Here is an 8,289-nt window from a genome sequence, read left to right on the forward strand (position 1 = left end):
TGATGTTCATATCAACTTGATGGGTCTTTTGCCGCTTTCCACTGGTTTTAATTACCTATTTACGTTCGTAAACAGATTGGCGGGTTTTTCAACAACCTTACGATAATTGACATCCCAGTTAAAATAGTGGCCAAGGCTTTCATTCGAAACAGTGTGACCATTCTTGGTACACGTATTGCGATAGCGACCGATAGAAGAGCCCAATTTTAATTTGACCTATTCAACAACTTGTCTACAATTCTAGGCTCCAACAGAATAAGTTACGTAGCATATCACCCTCGGGACAATGATTTGGTGGAACTTTTTTTTATCTTCAATTAAAAGCTGGCCTAATATCACACTTCAAACTTGGTCAGTGGACAGAATACTTGCCATTATTATGTTGGAAATAAGAACAACTGTGGAAACTGACTCACAGTGTTAGACAGGGGATCTAGTTTTCGGGATGACTCTAAGACCACCGAGTGAGTTTAGCGATTCTTGTATTGAAAGTAAAAAGCTCGATTTAGAAAGTTACGTGGACCAACCACGGTACCTTATGTTCAGACTTAAACTGATTAATACTCGTGGAAGATCGAAAACGTACCTAAGGATTTATTCATTTGCATGCACATCTGGACTAAGTGCGACAAAATAAAATTACTACGTAGACCTCCATTTGAAGGTCCGTAAAAAGTTATTTCAAGAAAACTTAAATATGTCGTGGTACAAAAACAGGAAAACACTGAATCATCAAGTACGATAGGATAAAACCGGCGTGTCTAGATCATGAACCACTATACGTGTTGTTCGACAGCTTGTCAGCCGAAAATTCGTGGAATCGACAAGAGCGAGAATTTTTCGCAAGTGACTAGAAAGGTTAGATGGGCACGACCAGTTGTTCAGTTTGGGATATCCACAATTTTGGTATCAGTCTAAAATGCAACAATGTGTTTACTAAAATTTTGTTTTATTAAGTTTTGTCTAAGTTTGCTCAAATAATAAGGACAAAAGAGAAAGACTTCCACGTAATATTTCATGGATTTTTTTAAAAAGGAACCGAAAGAGTGACAATCTTAAGTAATATCTCACCTGCTCCTCTTCAGATCATTCACTTTTGATGCATGAGAATTATATTCACTCCTTTACATTAAGTGCATAAGCCATTTACTCCTTAACAATCCATCATGAAATGTAGATCGGAAACACCTTATCAGCAGGCCAAGTCACAATGCAACGAAGAGCCTTCGACTGAGGTGAGTGGTGTGAGCAGGCTACACCTGTGGAATTAGTCATTTTCCAAGATTTTTCTGTTGATAGAAGATAATGAGACAGTTGGATAGAAACATCAAGCTAAATTCCTGTGCATAATTACTATGAACCCAAACAATGAACTGTCTCAATAATGACGGATTCCGAGAATTATTCAGGGGAGTTTCACTAGTTCATTAAATGATCTATTAAGCTTACAGTACTCGATAACATGAAGCATTTTATATGCATTTAGACTAGTCATATACATATTTTGCCACTAAAATACCACCCAAAAACTCGTGTTTGGCATAAGATACATCCAATGGCTTCACATTATGTTATTTTTACTCAACACTCTACTCCGACGACTTGTCGTTTACTGAACAGATAATAAAACAAACGTCCAAGTCTCAACGCCTTATAGGTTACATAACTCGAAACCTTCATAACAGCGAATCTCGTATATTAATGTACAAAGTCTGTGTTCGACCACTCCTCGAATACTGCGCGTTTCTCCTTAGTAGCACGCGCATAAAGGATAAATTAAGACTGGAATCGGTACAGAGACGATTTACACTTCATACTCTTGGAACTGATAGTGTCTTGACATATAATTCGAGGTGTAGTAAACTAGGGCTTGACCCTTTATGGAAGAGGAGACTCAAACTTAACCTTATCTTCTTTTTCAAAATACTTAACAAACTCTCCTTCACATCCAGCCAGGCGATTCAATATGCTAAAGCCCCACATTACGACATTCGTAACTCCTTGTCTTTAGCGAAACAAACATATTCTAGGTCTTCTCTCCATATGAACTACTTTACCTGTAAGTTTTCTAGGCTCTGGAATAATTTACCTCAAACTATCCGTATGTTAAACTCTCTCCCATTGTTTATTCGCTCAATTAATGCCTTTTGCTCCTCTGAAAATGCATTAAATGCTCTAGCGCCTGCAAGTGTATCTTGCTCCACAAGTGAGATTATCGGAACTTTAAGTGTTTAACCTCTTACTTGCTATCATTGTTTTGTTGTTCCATGCTCTTTGCTTTAATCTTACTTTCTCTAGTTGTAGATAATTATCAATAACTCGCTTTGGCACTAGAAATAACCTTACAGAACATCAGGCTATCCACTTAAGAAAAAATGACAAGTTCCCTGGTGTTGCATTGGCCTGCCATATATAAACTATTTATCAATTACTAAACCAGCAAACATAAAACTTTCTTATATTTCATGCTTGCTCTCTACATTAAGTGTTGATTTTTATAACAATCTGATCATGCCTGTAAACTGGTGTGAATTCTGTAAATATTATTTTCAGAATATATATTATTATTATATGCACTCTCTGTTCTTCCTCATTCCAACCTTGACTTCCCTCCTTCATTGGAACCTATTCCACCTTGATAAATATCACAACTCATTGTTCTTTATTACTGCATTCTCTCCTCTGGAGCCCCTAATCACACTTCACTCTTGCAACTTCAGCTAGTATCAATTTAATCTAATAATTTACCATACCTCCATCTGTTCCACTAATAAATGTTAAGCATTGGTTATCGTTCATATCCAAATGCCTTGCTGCTCCTCGGTTTCTTTTTCTTTTTTTTCTCTCCAGAATCTTGCTCTGAGGGTGAAGCTATGTAATTTCTGACATCTGGAACAAGCTCGACGAACGCGCTTTCCCAAAGTCATAGTTCGAACAGAGCGCTCCACAAGCCTACTTTATAACAATTATAAACTTAAAAAGCTGCATTACATAGATACTTAGCACGACCGAAACCCTAATACACTTTTTGTCGAGATTGGGTCTGGTATGTAACGTGGACGCCATGCCCCTTTGGAAACTATTCTTATGAAAACACATTATATCTGAACGAATGAACTGCTATCAAATTTTATAGATTATAATTACTAAACAACCTTGCTTGGGATGCATACCGTGAACCAGTATACGTTGTAAATTGTAGATTATGCCTGTAAAAATGGCGTGTACCTGCTATTGCAGAAATATATTATTATTATTATTACAACATACTACTTTGTAAAATTGTGTTGCTTTTTAACAAAACATTTTTGATTAAACAATAACTCAACACTCGTAAGCTGTTCCGATTGTCATTTTTGTATGCTTGTAAATGTTATGTAACGGTTGATGAGTACTTCCCGGAACATGATTCGTAATATGATCAGGTGACTCAAACTCATTACCGGTGTTTAAACTATTTCTTAGTTGTTGACATCCCCAAGTCAATTAACATGGACGTATTGTGAGACATCAAAAGTATTCAGTATCTATTTCGAGATAGTCAAAACCCGATCAAAACTACAAGTAGTTACTCATAGTGGTTTCTCGACATTGACATAAAGCATTGTTTAGGCATAACAATTAGGTAATGCAGTTGATATAAGCTATGAAGCTAAGAATAAAATTGGTCAGTAGACCGAGTGATAGTTACTTCCATATATAAAGTGACGTTTTCCCACAGTTATCTTTATCTAAAGCCAGTGCTTTAGATACGTTTTCTTATCAGTAGCTTCCTTAATAAGTACCGTGAAGCTTTATCTGTTTGATTAAAGGTTTAATGATAGAAGTCTGTGAAAATCATTGGTGCAGGCTGTCGGGCGAATCTCCTGCAAACTGAAATTCCTATTTTCGTATTTATAGATATAATGACTAAACGTTTATACCGTTATCATAAAAATGGGTTGAAAGTTATACTCTCATTGGCCAAAGCCCTATAACGCACTCAAACCATCGTCCTCCCGGGTGCCAGGTCACACTCTTGGCTAATAAACCTCACTGGCCCGTAGTGGTCCTGACGGCAATACTGCCTACATTGATCAATTACTGGTTATACTTCTGACAAATAAACGTGCGACCTTTTAAGGTGCAAACCAAGTTGGTTCTCAAGTGGCTTTAGGAAATATAGTCTTACCATAGCATTCACACTAACATCACGCCAGCCAAATGAATATTATATAAGACGCCAATTATGCCCCTGACCCTAAGACGTTTATACGATTCTATGACTCTTCGTACCTTTATTGTCTCCTCCCTAATCTTATACTCAAATGTTCCTGGTCAGCGGACACTTTCTGTCTCCGCGGTTACGAGCCAAGTTACAGAAGGCGGTCGTCACGGTCTTAAGGTCACATATTTGGTTGACTTTGGTGATGAATCTAACTTTCGGCAGCTTAACACAAACATTTCACCTAAAAATGATGACTTTCTGTCTTAATGAGTGTTCTTGTCTAAGATGTTTATTCTGTGTATATTTCCTACCCTATTGCCAGACCGTTCTGGGAACTAAACACTAATGTGAAACCGGATATTTACCACCTATAACTACACACTTACTTTTTGAGCCTGGTTGTTTTATACGAGAAGTGAAGGAAATCCTCAAGTCTGACTGGCTTCGAAGTAGGTTTTCTATCTTTGACTAGAGGGCGACTCGAGAAGCAGGTGACTATGCACCCGGCAGCCGGAAAGGGCATGGGAAAATCGTACCTCACCAACATGGTGTTGTGTAACTTGCCTGGAGCGCTTCCTCAGGTTCCTTGTTTCATTTTCTTGCCCACCATTCTCTCACAGGCTTTGATCCTCATATAGTGGACACGTTAAACAAGTCGTGAGAGACAATTCGTTGAAGATGGTAAATGCTACGAGATAAGATAACAAGCTAGTAGAGTATATGACATCCACAGAGTATCTCCAAATACTATATGGGCGTTGGTTGTCATCTGTAGAAAGTCAAACATTAAACGAGTTAGCGATTCTCCTTTACGTTGCGGAAACCGGACTGACATATTCTTCTTTGGTAAGTTGATCGAACCGACATTTTTATGCAGCTTGATTCTAGGAGGAAACTGAAGTAACGACTCAGGTTGACTGGCTAATAATTGGCTACAAAAGTCTTAGCAGTTTCAAAACATTGTAGGTCAATTGTTCATTTACTTCCTTACTTTGTATAAGCACCGTATTTCTTACCATCTTGAATGTCGAAAAACTTTGTGAATCTGAAATAGATAATCTTACGCTCCAACTGTTCCACGATCTAAATAAAGACATGCGCTACTAATCTGGTTTCTTCTGACGATAGGAGGAGGGATACCCACCTGTGTGAAAGGGTCACAGTTTATATAACTTCTGATCAGTATGCTACCAGCTATTCCTTCAAGGACTTGCTAGTTTCAACGAATATGTGTGACATGAATCAAGACCGTTTATTAAGTTACTGTATCTGTTTAACCCTACCTACAGAAAGTCTACAAATGACATTAAGCTTAAAACTTCAATTACAGAATAATAAGGCTCTTATATTAAACTAGAAAGCAATCATGCTTCAATCTTCAAATATCTTAGTATTTTGAATTCAACGACGTTAGCTGTAGTAATACAAACGACTTTTCTCATCTCATACAGGTTGAAACGCGAGGTGTTTTAAGGCACTAGGAATGGCAAACTATACTCAGTCTTCGGTAAAGAGGATAATAGAATGGTGGACCTTGAATTTTTTCCAGTGAATATCTAAAAATGTTCACTGATAAAGCTCATAACACTTGTTCGGGTAAGGCGTTCCAGTCATTGGCTATAATACTAACTGACTGCTTAAACTTGAGTAGATGAAGCGGATTTGGCAAAACAGTATAAATAACCAAATGTTTTTTTATGTAGTAAAAACTCTTTAGTGTTCGGAACCAACAATTGCTGGATTCAGCCCAAGTACAAATTCCACGGAGCATCAAATAAAATGGAGGATAGAAAAAGTAGATAGACTAAAGGACTGTTTTTAAAACTGAGTAACTTGACATACTTTACAATCACATAGCACCCTAAATTCCAGCACGAAAGTCAAAAATAATTTCAAAAAATAATCGTAGCCATATTTACGGTGTAAAAGGACTGTTTACATCATAAAATATTTGGATAAAATAGTATTGTTTAACTAAAACCCTTAAATATTGTCTATCACAAATCTGCTAACGACCAAATGTAGCAATATAAATGCTGGAAACTTGCTTATTTAAGGTATTATAACTGTGTAGAGATCCGGTAGAAGATATCAAAGAAAAGAAATTTTCTTTCACTAAAATAGTTTAATTAGTTGTTAGATATTGATAGTCTTTAAATATATGTAGGAAAAGTTTATTTAATTCATCTCTATAAAAATAAATGTTAGCATTAAATTACTGGGCTTGAAAAAACATCGAGAAAGCTGTCACTTTCAAATCAACAACAGTAGACTTACTAATTCCAGGAGGCTTTTAAAACTAAGGTGCAGAACATTACTACTCACTTAATGGATAGAACTGTTATTGAATTCTTGTGCACAGTTAAATTGAATTCCTAGTATGCACACTAGCGATGAGGGTGCCACTCAGCCAATTTTTTGAAATGATCCTTCCTGTTTATCATTCGTGTATGGAATTGGAGTATATCAATTCAACACATTATGTCCACTCAAGCTGTTAATCATCATACATTAGTATGATTAACTTACATATTAAACTACGTTGGAACATAAATTACTTTGTTTCGTTCATTAAGGTCTAGGATAATCAATAATATTATTATACGTGATCTGAATTCAATATGTAGTTTGTGTGGATAATAGGTAACATTTTATGTGATCTACATTTATCCAGGATGTACTGTATAATGACTTCTAGATTGTGAAAAAACAGTGACAATATATATTGATTATTATTTAATACATGGATTCTTTATTCTTACCACATTCAGGATTTCAAGGTTTCCCCTGTATATTATATGTTTATGAACATTTGAAAACGCAATGGCCGTATTTAACGATACTCAATAAGTCATTTAGTAGCTAGTCATCCGTTTCTTAACAATCATCAACGAAATACAGATGAAAACTCCTAGAGAACTTTACAGAAGCTCTCTGATGAAAACATAATATAAGGACCAGCCAATAAGAATCAAGAAAACGATTTTTAAGTTCTCTAAATCCAAAAGTTATGTAAAATAAGAAATGAAAATACTTGTGTATAGTGCTCAGAGCGTTTGAAATAAAAAAAATCACCTTTACTTTTCGTAAGGTAATGTTCAATTCCCTTCATGTTGATTTTATATGACAGACAAATGATCAATATCCGTGGATTCTAATCCTTCATCTTGAAACTTAACGCAATGATACCAAGCATTCTAAACGAAATAATCAGATTTAAGATAGAGCCACTTTGACTTTTGCTCGAAATTTACTCATTAATACCGCTAAAAAGCATTTTTACATTATAGCTGATGTAGTTTTTTGATGAAAACTCTAACCCTAAAAAAGAACAGTGTGGAGACTCTTAGAAATCTAGTTACGTAATTCAAAGGATTGGAGAAAACGACTGTACTATATACACACAGACGCTGTATTTTTATAGTTTGCAGGTAGATTAACCTGTGGAAGATCTTAACGGATTGTGATAATTAGAAGTATTTGAACTATTATACAAGCTAGGAATCCCCGAAATAACGCAATTTAGACTAAGAAGAACTAGGTGACAACGAATCTATTGTATTTAGTATTCGAAATGATACAAACATCTACTACAAAGGAATCATTAGTTCATACAAACACTACATGGATTCAATAAATACATAAAATTCATTTAGACAGTACGATTATCGTTCTCTTTTTCATAAAATATCGATTCACAGAAGCTGTTTTCTAATTGGCTAAGAACTGGTTGTGTCTGTTCATATATGTATCCTCAAAGCTGCCTAAGATTGATTTAGTTATTCACAAATTCAGGCTAAGGTTATGTGTACAGAAATAGCTAATTTAATATCCAGTTCTATCATATTTTGCGCTTACGCATTATTAGTAACAGTGTTTCTATTCTGTATGCCCATTTTATGATGATAGAAAAGTTTTCTATTTGGAATTGCTGACTGTCATCTACAATACATTCCATTTGTTGCCTTTGGGCTAAATACGCTTACAATCTCTCGGTTTGCCGTAATAACTATATAATTATAATATGCTCTAAATATACACTCCACTCCTCATAGCTATTTACCTAAAATTACTTCGGACAC

The sequence above is a fragment of the Schistosoma mansoni genome, chromosome 3 (genome assembly GCF_000237925.1).
Source record: "Schistosoma mansoni strain Puerto Rico chromosome 3, complete genome".
In the NCBI taxonomy this organism is placed as follows: domain Eukaryota; kingdom Metazoa; phylum Platyhelminthes; class Trematoda; order Strigeidida; family Schistosomatidae; genus Schistosoma; species Schistosoma mansoni.